This window comes from Diorhabda sublineata, chromosome 9 (genome assembly GCF_026230105.1).
Source record: "Diorhabda sublineata isolate icDioSubl1.1 chromosome 9, icDioSubl1.1, whole genome shotgun sequence".
In the NCBI taxonomy this organism is placed as follows: Eukaryota; Metazoa; Arthropoda; class Insecta; order Coleoptera; family Chrysomelidae; genus Diorhabda; species Diorhabda sublineata.
In genome coordinates, this window is record NC_079482.1 from 2,140,992 (window position 1) to 2,154,879 (window position 13,888).

Sequence of the window (13,888 nt, forward strand, 5' to 3'; positions counted from 1 at the left end):
TGAGCTTTGAAAGCTCAAATGATAAAAAAACTTGAGATGTGGCTCTATAGACGCCTCCCGAATATTCCTTGGACAGAAGCAATAATTATTAGTCGCAAAAACAGCTGTTTACGATTATCGAGACAAGAAAAATAGTTTTTTGTGTGTTTAAAGCCGACAAAACTTAACTGTTCCTAAACGAGCTTGTTGAGACTTGTCACTGACGACACTAGGACAAAAAAGTTTTCAAAAATCCAATTTATCCTCATAACTACGAAGAAATGACGGTTTTCTACGGGAAAACCACGACTAAAGACAATTTTCGTCCCGTAGAAATGAAACTTCGTGTTTAACAATCAATTTCCATACCGAATCGGCGACCCTTTTCTTTACCGTGTCCCGTAGGACCGGTTGGTATCGGAAAGCGCGTCCGCCGATCGGTGTTCAACCTGCTTAACCAACATCGAACACTTCCACAGCTCCTCTCCGATTTCGAGCCAGTTCTTCTTGAGTCGTTTCGGAGGTGACCGCGTCGCTGACGCGTTCCGAGTAGTTCACCACGTGTTCCTTAGCGGAGTTTTTGTTTTTGTGTGACCCGCGGCAGGATGAATCGCCGAACGAGCACCAGGTGAATCGTTTTTTATTAAAAATTCTTACGAGGAGCTTCGTTTCGACAAAAAAATAAATTTCGGAAAATTAATAGTAAAAAAAAACACAGTCGGTTCATAATTTAACGTCGCATTCTTACAAATTTTTTCCTAAATGTTTCTACGGGGGGTTTAACAAATTTTCGCAATATTTTGGCTATTAAATAACGAAATTGGTTACGAAAAATGATTTTATCATAAAAATCGAATGATTTCCTTCGATATATTCGCCCACGCACTTTTCCATACGTTTTTTCCATTGGTCGAAGCAGCGCTGGAAGTCTTCTTCGGCTAGTGGCTTCCAACGATTCAAATCGAGTCCATTTCGAATCAAATCTTTTTCTAACCTCTCAAACAAATCCGATTAGATCCTTTGACGCAAAAATTTTTGGTCACAAGTCAGATTTTTCGACACAAACGTCTAGGGCGTCCCTTGAACCCGAAATCTCGTTATTTAATAACCACCCCTCGTATTTCTATTAATATTTTTCGTTAATTGTTTGATTTTATGTTATTTCTAAATGTAATAAGTGACGTCACACTATATAGAGGGTGGAGGGGGAAAGAATAACGAAATTCGCGTGACGTAATTTATTGATGACCCTGTATACGACTCGGATTCTCGAATTTGTTTATTTGTTTATCGAATTAATGAAAATTATCAAAAAGTTTCGCGATCTAAATTCGAAAAACTAAATTATTGGATATCGTTACGAAAAATCGTTGTTATGTTAAATTCTTCTTCTTTTTTCGCATTTAGATTGATGGGAATGTCTAATTTTACTAAAATTTCAACACAACAGCAATTTATTAATATTTAAAACGAATAATTGCCGTTGAAAGGCACCAGTTGAGTCGATTCTTAATCAAATTGGATGTTTTAACGGCGATTTATGTTATTAAGCTTCGTAATTTATACCCGACGGAAAATAATATATTAATAAAGTTAAAAATAAAAATTAGTGTGCAATAGTTTCAACAGAAACATCTAAATTATTATTAGAACGAAAAATGATCACAATAAGTTGTTGCTGGATGGGAAATCTGGCAACAACGATGCTGATTGTAATTGATACTGAAAATAGTGTTTAACACGTTGACTGACAACTGTATTGTATTTAATTGGAGATAAGTCTTGAGATAGATAAAAATTTATAATTGGATACTGGTTTTTCAAAATATTCTCCAATAAATACATTTTTGCGAACGTTTGAACCAATTGTCGATTTGAACGCATCAACCGCTTCTACGGGTGAAAAGAAAACGTCCACCTGGTAATTTATTTTTGATCTACAGAATTTAAAATTAATTATTGGGTACCGAACAAGTACTATACGTCGTATGACTCATCAATTCCTTGATTTGACTGTTCAAAAACGTTTTTGTTTGGATTGATGTGCGACAATTCGCATTATTATGGTTTGATTCGTTTTCTGCGTTTGATTTCCACTATTTTTTCGATTAATTCTGGCAAACAAATGCTGGTTTACCATTAAGATCGTTGTAAAGTTTACTGCCATGTTTGGACTGTTCAAAAACGTTTTTTTTTTGAATTGTTGTGCGAGAATTCGCATTATTATGGTTTGATTCGTTTTCTGCGTTTGATTTCCACTATTTTTTCGATTAATTCTGGCAAACAAATGCTGGTTTACCATTAAGATCGTTGTAAAGTTTACTGCCATGTTTGGACTGTTCAAAAACGTTTTTTTTTTGAATTGTTGTGCGAGAATTCGCATTATTATGGTTTGATTCGTTTTCTGCGTTTGATTTCCACTATTTTTTCGATTAATTCTGGCAAACAAATGCTGGTTTACCATTAAGATCGTTGTAAAGTTTACTGCCATGTTTGGACTGTTCAAAAACGTTTTTTTTTTTTAATTGTTGTGCGAGAATTCGCATTATTATGGTTTGATTCGTTTTGTGCGTTTGATTTCCACTATTTTTTCGATTAATTCTGGCAAACAAATGCTGGTTTACCATTAAGATCGTTGTAAAGTTTACTGCCATGTTTGGACTGTTCAAAAACGTTTTTTTTTTGCATTGTTGTGCGACAATTCGCATTATTATGGTTTGATTCGTTTTGTGCGTTTGATTTCCACTATTTTTTCGATTAATTCTGGCAAACAAATGCTGGTTTACCATTAAGATCGTTGTAAAGTTTACTGCCATGTTTGGACTGTTCAAAAACGTTTTTTTTTTATTTGAATTGCGAGAATTCGCATTATCATGGTTTGATTCGTTTTCTGCGTTTGATTTCCACTATTTTTTCGATTACTTCTGGCAAACACATGCTGGTTTACCATCAGGAATTGAGCGAACAACTTTTGTTGGATCCGGCTCATCTTCAAAGACCCACACTGTCGATTTTCGGGTTCGTACTTCAATTGAGAGGAGCTGGTCTTTTTTTGGGTTAGCTCAGTGGGCTAAAAAACGTAAAAATTGCCGGAATTCTTGGCGGTGGACGTGTTAAAGTCGAGCTCTACCTTTAATTGACGAAATAATTAAAAAGCTCTTAGTGGAATTTCATGGTTGTTTGCTAGAACTTATTCCGGAGTTTCGACGACCTTCCCCCTCGAGTCAATAAAAATAATACGAAGTTGGGGGAGTATTTTAACGTTTTCGGATTATACCGACGTCTCCGGTCTCCCCCAGATTAAGTTTGGCTAATGTTAAGAACTCGTGTCGAGGGTTGAGATGCGGGAAATAATTTATTACAACCGGAAATGCGTAGAGACCCCGAATAAAATTCGGAATTTATGATATTTTTGTCGTTAGATTCACGGAAAACAATGAACAATTGAAATTTAGACAACGTAGGCGGAATTAGAAGAAGAGTTTGACGAAACTAACCGTAATTTGACCTCTGCAATAAAAATATCATAAAATAAATTATACTTCAGTAAACAAACTAATAAAAATAAAGTTAAGTAATTGATAATGTAACTTTTTACATATGACACCCTGTATAATCAATCGAATTGAAATTATGAGTATCAAGAATCAAGAAAATAATTCTTAAATTTCTGGATACGGATCTGTAGTAATTTTTGCTAATATAGCCCACGTATAAGGAATACGATTAGCTCGGATTTTTTTCATTTTTTCGTTGTTCGTAAACCGGAGGCAAAAGTTACTTTAATATGTTTATAGATTCGTCCTTTTTTTATCAGGATATTGGTCAGCAACCAACATTCCCGATAAATAACAGAGTGATATATCAAAAATAAGAAGCTTACTAAAAAGAACTGTCCAAATTTTGATATTTTTTACTGTACTATAAAAAAGCATATAGCTGTAAAAAAGAAGACAGAAATGGTAGAGAAAAAAGCAATCATAACCTACAAGTATATAGTATTGACATAATATAATAAATGCAAACAGAAGTGGATACTGATACGGAGATAAAAAAGAAGAAAACATAGACAAACACCCTATAAACGTTTACAAATATTTTCACTTAACAATGAAATATGATTTTTCTAACAATTTTTTCATAAAATACCAGCTACTCTATATAATTGGGCGATAGATACAGTCCCTAATATATTATAAAAGTTATAGTCGTGACATTCCATTGACCTTCATTCACGAATCTATTATCATGTCAAACACTGATGTTTCTTCGGAATAATGGGTATATTGGAGCATAATTTTTTCCACCACAAGTCGGCTCATTATTATTTTTACATAAATTACCAAAAAATGAATACAAGGACGCTTTGATTGAAAAGTTTTTTTTCTAATAATTTGGCAACATTTCGGTTAGTATAGTTTCCGCCATGTTTACGATATCATCTGTCAAAATATTAAATAAATCTGTCAATTAGATAAATTCTAATATACATATAAAAACGACGGTTTTCGTTTTTGTGTTAATATGACGAAAAAATTTTTTTACGTGGAAAAACGATTGAGGAAAAGTTACGTAAATATTATCGTAAAAATGTTGTCTCTTGAAATTATTTTTATACGGTTCTTTTCCTTTAAAAATGACTCATAATAAAAAATCGAAACTGAATACTATGTTATCATATTAAACTGTCAAATGTTTTTGTTTCTACTCTCTATTTATAATTCAAAAACAAAAATATTTTCTTTTATAATCGACGTATTTTTTGGAGGAATAAATTCGGAGTACTTTTTAAAAACTGAGTTAAACGTGACCCACTTGGCAACAAGCAGCAATCACTATAACGAGTATGATTTAACTGGTAGGTGATAACTTTTAATTATCTATGAGATTAATAACCAAAAATTAAATGAGTTGAATATGCAAACTACTTATTTCTTGAGATAGTTATCTTTATGTTGCAAATTTAAACTCGATTTATACCGCATAAATATTTTTCAATTTTGGTTTAATTAATAAACTAAATCTTGATTTCTAAGTATACTTTTATCGATCAATGAAACGGGAATTCGATTTTTAAACAGTTGGCAGCACTTTTATTATCGCAATAATATTGTTGATAAAGTAGAAATTGTATTTATCATTAAACGTTACGTGTTATACGAGGTAATCCAAATAAATTATTATAAGAAAGCGTGCAGTTTTTTATTTTACGTTTGTTGGTACTTATTATTAATTATTTGATGTGAAAAATATTTTGTTTTAATACGGGTAAAATTTTTGCTAAAATATGCGTTCTTAAATTTACAATTCCGACTAAAATACCGAATTAAATTCGAATATTATGTAAATGACAGCAACTTCGGAATAAAATCTTGAGGTCGATAAAGTAGTTTCCTAATTGTGCATAGCCGAGCTGCAGTGTAATTCATTGCATTTTCTGAAAACTTTGCATAAAAGTGCAATCTTCACTAAAGATCGAACATGAAAGTCTCTCTTTCCTCGAAATCTATTCAATAAACGCCGTATGAATAAGGATCAAGGGAACAATTGCGTTTCATCGGATAGTGACTAAATAACTACCGGAAGTGCCGAAGACAGCGATTTTGAAAATTCCATTTTAAATTTAAACGGATATCCAAGATTCGAGATGATATTTTACTCTAAGGAAATAGAGAAGTTTATATACGAGGCGAACCGAATGCAACGAATGTTCAAGTTGTTGCCAAAAAAGGAAATCTTTATTTATATACGAGGCGAATCCAATTTATATATGAGAGAAAACAAATTAATATACGAGGGAAATCAAAAGCTACGATTGTTGTTGTTGTGGCAAAACTGGAAATTTTTACGAGGGAAATAAATTTATATACGAGAGGAATAAAATTAATATACGAGGGAAATCAAAAGCAAATAAATTTGAAGTTGTGGCACAAAAGAAAATTTTTATTTATATACGAGGCGAATCCAATTTATATACGAGAGTAAACAAATTAATATACGAGGGAAATCAAAAGCTACGATTGTTGTAGTTGTGGCAAAACTGGAAATTTTTACGAGGGAAATAAATTTATATATACGAGAGGAATAAAATTGATATACGAGGGAAATTAAAAGCAAATAAATTTGAAGTTGTGGCACAAAAGAAAATCTTTATTTATATACAAATAGAAACAAATTTATATACGAGGGAAATGAAATGCCCTGAATTTTGAAATTTTTAGAAAAAAGTAAATATTTATATACGAGGGGAATGAATTAATACACGGGGTAAATCAAAAGCAACGAATGTTGTAGTTGTGGCAAAACTGAAAATTTTTACGAGGGAAATAAAATTTATATACGAAAGGAATCAAATTAATATACGAGGGAAATCAAAAGCTATGATTCTTGTAGCCATGAATTTTGAAATTTTGACAAAAAAGTAAATATTTATATACGAGGGGAATGAATTAATATACGAGGGAAATCAAAAGCTACGATTGTTGTAGCCATGAATTTTGAAATTTTGACAAAAAAGTAAATATTTATATACGAGGGGAATAAAATTAATATACGAGGGAAATTAAAAGCAAATAAATTTGAAGTTGTGGCACAAAAGAAAATCTTTATTTATATACAAGTAGAAACAAATTTATATACGAGGGAAATGAAATGCCCTGAATTTTGAAATTTTTAGAAAAAAGTAAATATTTATATACGAGGGGAATGAATTAATACACGGGGTAAATCAAAAGCAACGAATGTTGTAGTTGTGGCAAAACTGAAAATTTTTACGAGGGAAATAAAATTTATATACGAAAGGAATCAAATTAATATACGAGGGAAATCAAAAGCTATGATTCTTGTAGCCATGAATTTTGAAATTTTGACAAAAAAGTAAATATTTATATACGAGGGGAATGAATTAATATACGAGGGAAATCAAAAGCTACGATTGTTGTAGCCATGAATTTTGAAATTTTGACAAAAAAGTAAATATTTATATACGAGGGGAATAAAATTAATATACGAGGGAAATTAAAAGCAAATAAATTTGAAGTTGTGGCACAAAAGAAAATCTTTATTTATATACAAATAGAAACAAATTTATATACGAGGGAAATCAAATGCCCTGAATTTTGAAATTTTTAGAAAAAAGTAAATATTTATATACGAGGGGAATGAATTAATACACGGGGTAAATCAAAAGCAACGAATGTTGTAGTTGTGGCAAAACTGAAAATTTTTACGAGGGAAATAAAATTTATATACGAAAGGAATCAAATTAATATACGAGGGAAATCAAAAGCTATGATTCTTGTAGCCATGAATTTTGAAATTTTGACAAAAAAGTAAATATTTATATACGAGGGGAATGAATTAATATACGAGGGAAATCAAAAGCTACGATTGTTGTAGCCATGAATTTTGAAATTTTGACAAAAAAGTAAATATTTATATACGAGGGGAATAAAATTAATATACGAGGGAAATTAAAAGCAAATAAATTTGAAGTTGTGGCACAAAAGAAAATCTTTATTTATATACAAGTAGAAACAAATTTATATACGAGGGAAATGAAATGCCCTGAATTTTGAAATTTTTAGAAAAAAGTAAATATTTATATACGAGGGGAATGAATTAATACACGGGGTAAATCAAAAGCAACGAATGTTGTAGTTGTGGCAAAACTGAAAATTTTTACGAGGGAAATAAAATTTATATACGAAAGGAATCAAATTAATATACGAGGGAAATCAAAAGCTATGATTCTTGTAGCCATGAATTTTGAAATTTTGACAAAAAAGTAAATATTTATATACGAGGGGAATGAATTAATATACGAGGGAAATCAAAAGCTACGATTGTTGTAGCCATGAATTTTGAAATTTTGACAAAAAAGTAAATATTTATATACGAGGGGAATAAAATTAATATACGAGGGAAATTAAAAGCAAATAAATTTGAAGTTGTGGCACAAAAGAAAATCTTTATTTATATACAAGTAGAAACAAATTTATATACGAGGGAAATGAAATGCCCTGAATTTTGAAATTTTTAGAAAAAAGTAAATATTTATATACGAGGGGAATGAATTAATACACGGGGTAAATCAAAAGCAACGAATGTTGTAGTTGTGGCAAAACTGAAAATTTTTACGAGGGAAATAAAATTTATATACGAAAGGAATCAAATTAATATACGAGGGAAATCAAAAGCTATGATTCTTGTAGCCATGAATTTTGAAATTTTGACAAAAAAGTAAATATTTATATACGAGGGGAATGAATTAATATACGAGGGAAATCAAAAGCTACGATTGTTGTAGCCATGAATTTTAAAATGTTGACAAAAAAGTAAATATTTATATACGAGGGGAATAAAATTAATATACGAGGGAAATTAAAAGCAAATAAATTTGAAGTTGTGGCACAAAAGAAAATCTTTATTTATATACAAGTAGAAACAAATTTATATACGAGGGAAATGAAATGCCCTGAATTTTGAAATTTTTAGAAAAAAGTAAATATTTATATACGAGGGGAATGAATTAATACACGGGGTAAATCAAAAGCAACGAATGTTGTAGTTGTGGCAAAACTGAAAATTTTTACGAGGGAAATAAAATTTATATACGAAAGGAATCAAATTAATATACGAGGGAAATCAAAAGCTACGATTCTTGTAGCCATGAATTTTGAAATTTTGACAAAAAAGTAAATATTTATATACGAGGGGAATAAAATTAATATACGAGAGGAATAAAATTGATATACGAGGAAAATCAAAAGCAAATAAATTTGAAGTTGTGGCACAAAAGAAAATCTTTATTTATATACAAGTAGAAACAATTTTTTTTTATTCGAGTTATAAAAATAGGGTTGGAATTAACAATCCCACAAAATATTTTTTTAAAAGTTCGAAAAGTCTTAAAAACAAAACCAAATGGACGTTATATTCCCAGTACAGTTTCGAGCGCCTTTTCGACTTTTAAATTTTCTTTCGGTATCGTCCGAAATCGTCGAAGGGACAACGCTTTTTATAGGTTAAGTTTTTTATTCTTGTATATGCGAATTATACGAAACTGAAATGGATTCAGAACTGCCTTGTAAAACCAACGATGGAATCATAAAATTTTATCGACTTCCTGCTGAGACGTACAAGTTTTTTTCCCGTAATATCGCGAGAAAGTAAGATATTCATCATATATACCAGGCGTATTCTAAAAATACGCATACATTTCTTGGTTTTTTTCAACGCTGTAGTTTATATTTCACATGAATTGGACTGAAATTCAATCCAGTTCTATTTCTACATACCCGCCAGGTTCCAACATTTTCGAGGGCGTTTTTTTATCAACCTCCGAACGCTCCGTGCAGGCGCCGTGGGCGACTCGCTTCACAAACTATTATCGACATTCAGGCGTCAGTCGGCGTTGTGCTACGGCCGCGTAAACATAATTGAAGCTCCAGCGGAGTGTGATTCGTTTTCTACAGGGATGCAGACATCGGAAAATGTGGAAAATTAAACTTTAATAACCACATTTGGACATCAAATTAGGATTAAAACAAAAACAAATAGCATTTAGGGATCCACGGTTGCCAAACGTCCAGCTTTGACAATTCCGCGTAAAAGGGTTCAGATTTTCCCTTAGAAGAAACATAACCTCAAATTTAGACATAAGTTGCACTGATTTTTCGACTAGTTCACGTCGCCCGAAGTTGGCAATCCTGGTCGTCGAAAAATTGATAAAAAATCATCGTTACTTTAAATCTTATCCACGAAGATAAAATTAATAATGTTTTTGTTTGTTTTTTCGTCCCCCGGTATCATTTTTAACGAATATTTTGATATATAAGTAATAAAAAATTAATAATATCTACCTGGTGCATCAATTTTGCGAATTAGCCGTCACAGTAAACTAATGATTTAATCGTACCGCCCTCGTATCTCAAATTTTCTATCATGCGAAGCATTTTATAAAGATTTACGACTTTTTTTACGAAATTAATAAAAAAATCGACAAATATATACGGTGTCAATTACGTCCTCGTATAAATTCCAGTAGCAACTCGATTGAATATAATTTTACGAAAAATGAAAACGCCTCGAGTGTCTTCGTAAAATCGTCCGATTAATTTACATTATTTAAGCAAATTTACATGTGTCGATTGCTTTTAAGTTTCGATCCAAAATCGCGTTCTCGAAATCGACCAACTTTAAAAAAAGTAATCCCGCAATCGGTTTTAAACCCAATGAAAGATTAAATTGGTTCAATCTGTAGCTATAAATATTAATCCGAGGGGATACACGGACGCACGGCAATTATTCATTATAGTACGGGCGCTTACTTCGTATAAATTTTCATATTAATTTTTACAAGTAATTTGTATGTTTGCGTGTTGTGATTCAGATTAACATATATACGAGGGTTGCTACTTAACTTTTGAGAAAAACTCCGCGCAATTCTTATGGAATCCTAAACTCCCCTGCCCCGCCAAAACTACCCCTGAATAGTCCGGACGAACCCTGGGAAAAAGCGAGTTGGTTCTGGCCAATTGCTCTGAAACTTGGTACTATGATAGTTTAAAGCAAACTGATTAAGAGTCTCAACGGGCACGAAACCCTTATTTTCCCTACCCCGTCAAAACTACCCCTAATTTATCCGAAGGAATCCTGGGAAAAAGCGAGTTGTTTCTGGCCAATTGCTCTGAAACTTGGTACTATGATAGTTTAAAGCCAACTGATTAAGAGTCTCAACGGGCACGAAACCCTTATTTTCCCTACCCCGTCAAAACTACCCCTAATTTATCCGAAGGAACCCTGGGAAAAATCGAGTTGTTTCTGGCCAATTGCTCTGAAACTTGGTACTATGATAGTTTAAAGAAAACTGATTAAGAGTCTCAACGGGCACGAAACCCTTATTTTCCCTACCCCGTCAAAACTACCCCTAATTTATCCGAAGGAATCCTGGGAAAAAGCGAGTTGTTTCTGGCCAATTGCTCTGAAACTTGGTACTATGATAGTTTAAAGCCAACTGATTAAGAGTCTCAACGGGCACGAAACCCTTATTTTCCCTACCCCGTCAAAACTACCCCTAATTTATCCGAAGGAACCCTGGGAAAAATCGAGTTGTTTCTGGCCAATTGCTCTGAAACTTGGTACTATGATAGTTTAAAGAAAACTGATTAAGAGTCTCAACGGGCACGAAACCCTTATTTTCCCTACCCCGTCAAAACTACCCCTAATTTATCCGAAGGAATCCTGGGAAAAAGCGAGTTGTTTCTGGCCAATTGCTCTGAAACTTGGTACTATGATAGTTTAAAGCAAACTGATTAAGAGTCACAACGGGCACGAAACCCTTATTTTCCCTACCCCGTCAAAACTACCCCTAATTTATCCGAAGGAATCCTGGGAAAAAGCGAGTTGTTTCTGGCCAATTGCTCTGAAACTTGGTACTATGATAGTTTAAAGCAAACTGATTAAGAGTCACAACGGGCACGAAACCCTTATTTTCCCTACCCCGTCAAAACTACCCCTAATTTATCCGAAGAAATCCTGGGAAAAAGCGAGTTGTTTCTGGCCAATTGCTCTGAAACTTGGTACTATGATAGTTTAAAGCCAACTGATTAAGAGTCACAACGGGCACGAAACCCTTATTTTCCCTACCCCGTCAAAACTACCCCTAATTTATCCGAAGAAATCCTGGGAAAAAGCGAGTTGTTTCTGGCCAATTGCTCTGAAACTTGGTACTATGATAGTTTAAAGCCAACTGATTAAGAGTCACAACGGGCACGAAACCCTTATTTTCCCTACCCCGTCAAAACTACCCCTAATTTATCCGAAGAAATCCTGGGAAAAAGCGAGTTGTTTCTGGCCAATTGCTCTGAAACTTGGTACTATGATAGTTTAAAGAAAACTGATTAAGAGTCTCAACGGGCACGAAACCCTTATTTTCCCTACCCCGTCAAAACTACCCCTAATTTATCCGAAGAAATCCTGGGAAAAATCGAGTTGTTTCTGGCCAATTGCTCTGAAACTTGGTACTATGATAGTTTAAAGCCAACTGATTAAGAGTCACAACGGGCACGAAACCCTTATTTTCCCTACCCTGTCAAAACTACCCCTAATTTATCCGAAGAAATCCTGGGAAAAAGCGAGTTGTTTCTGGCCAATTGCTCTGAAACTTGGTACTATGATAGTTTAAAGAAAACTGATTAAGAGTCTCAACGGGCACGAAACCCTTATTTTCCCTACCCCGTCAAAACTACCCCTAATTTATCCGAAGAAATCCTGGGAAAAATCGAGTTGTTTCTGGCCAATTGCTCTGAAACTTGGTACTATGATAGTTTAAAGCCAACTGATTAAGAGTCACAACGGGCACGAAACCCTTATTTTCCCTACCCCGTCAAAACTACCCCTAATTTATCCGAAGAAATCCTGGGAAAAAGCGAGTTGTTTCTGGCCAATTGCTCTGAAACTTGGTACTATGATAGTTTAAAGAAAACTGATTAAGAGTCTCAACGGGCACGAAACCCTTATTTTCCCTACCCCGTCAAAACTACCCCTAATTTATCCGAAGAAATCCTGGGAAAAATCGAGTTGTTTCTGGCCAATTGCTCTGAAACTTGGTACTATGATAGTTTAAAGCCAACTGATTAAGAGTCACAACGGGCACGAAACCCTTATTTTCCCTACCCTGTCAAAACTACCCCTAATTTATCCGAAGAAATCCTGGGAAAAGCGAGTTGGTTCGCATCCACATATCAATATTATTTTGAAAAAAGTCAAATTTGACCGGACTATTGGCCTATTATTTATCAAACCTGGCGTCTTTAAGTGTCCATCGAGGCGGCAATGTCCCGATAAAATCAGTTTTCCTTCGTTTCAGTTTCGATTTCAAATATTGAAACACCGATTTTTGAAAATTATGACGCCGTACTATATTGAAATAACTAATTCTACAACCGACTTGAAATACTCGTACCTCGATCGTGTTTAAAGCATTTTTTACATTCTAGATTACGAATGCCCGCCCATGTTTATAATTTATCATATTTACCGACATTATTGACATCAGCAATTCGATTTATGAAACTAAAACTAGTTAATGTACACTACCGGTCAAAAGTTTCTCTTTCATATTGTCAAGCGAAAATTTAAACGGTTTCTAAACAAATTATATAACGTGACTAATAAATAATTTAATTAGTAATCAATTACGTTGTTTGAATAATTGAAAGCCGGCTCTGTTAGTTGCTTTTCACTCGCTCTTTAAATAGTTTCGAGACACCCTGTATAATTATAAACTAAAAAAAATGATTTTATATAAAGAAAAAATTATATAACGTGGTTAATAAATAATTTAATTAATAATCAATTAAGTTGTTTGAATTGAAAGCCGGCTCTGTTAGTTGCTTTTCACTCGCTCTTTAAATAGTTTCGAGACACCCTGTATAATTATCAACTAAAAAAAATGATTTTATATAAAGAAAAAATTATATAACGTGGTTAATAAATAATTTAATTAATAATCAATTAAGTTGTTTGAATTGAAAGCCGGCTCTGTTAGTTGCTTTTCACTCGCTTTTTAAATAGTTTCGAGACACCCTGTATAATTATAAACTAAAAAAAATGATTTTATGTAAAGAAAAAATTATATAACGTGGTTAATAAATAATTTAATTAATAATCAATTAAGTTGTTTGAATTGAAAGCCGGCTCTGTTAGTTGCTTTTCACTCGCTCTTTAAATAGTTTCGAGACACCCTGTATAATTATAAACTAAAAAAAATGATTTTATGTAAAGAAAAAATTATATAACGTGGTTAATAAATAATTTAATTAATAATCAATTAAGTTGTTTGAATTGAAAGCCGGCTCTGTTAGTTGCTTTTCACTCGCTCTTTAAATAGTTTCGAGACACCCTG

The 13,888-nt window shown here is 32.9% G+C and overlaps 2 protein-coding genes across 4 annotated transcripts in view; one reads left to right on the top strand and one right to left on the bottom strand.

Moving 5' to 3' along the window:
• LOC130449049 (ATP-dependent RNA helicase vasa) overlaps positions 1-13,888 on the bottom strand; it is a 153,089-nt gene that overhangs the window by 122,538 nt on the left and 16,663 nt on the right. The window lies entirely within an intron of this gene.
• Positions 1-13,888, top strand: part of LOC130449048 (monocarboxylate transporter 12-like) — a 126,734-nt gene that overhangs the window by 84,794 nt on the left and 28,052 nt on the right. The window contains exon 1 of one of the 3 annotated variants that reach the window (XM_056786691.1): positions 505-607. The exons of 1 other annotated variant lie outside the window; for it this stretch is intronic. The gene's annotated coding sequence lies outside the window, so the exon portion shown is untranslated. Of the gene's footprint in view, positions 1-504; positions 608-4,803; positions 4,838-13,888 lie in introns of those variants that run through there. One more of the 3 variants, XM_056786694.1, reaches the window with a different exon arrangement.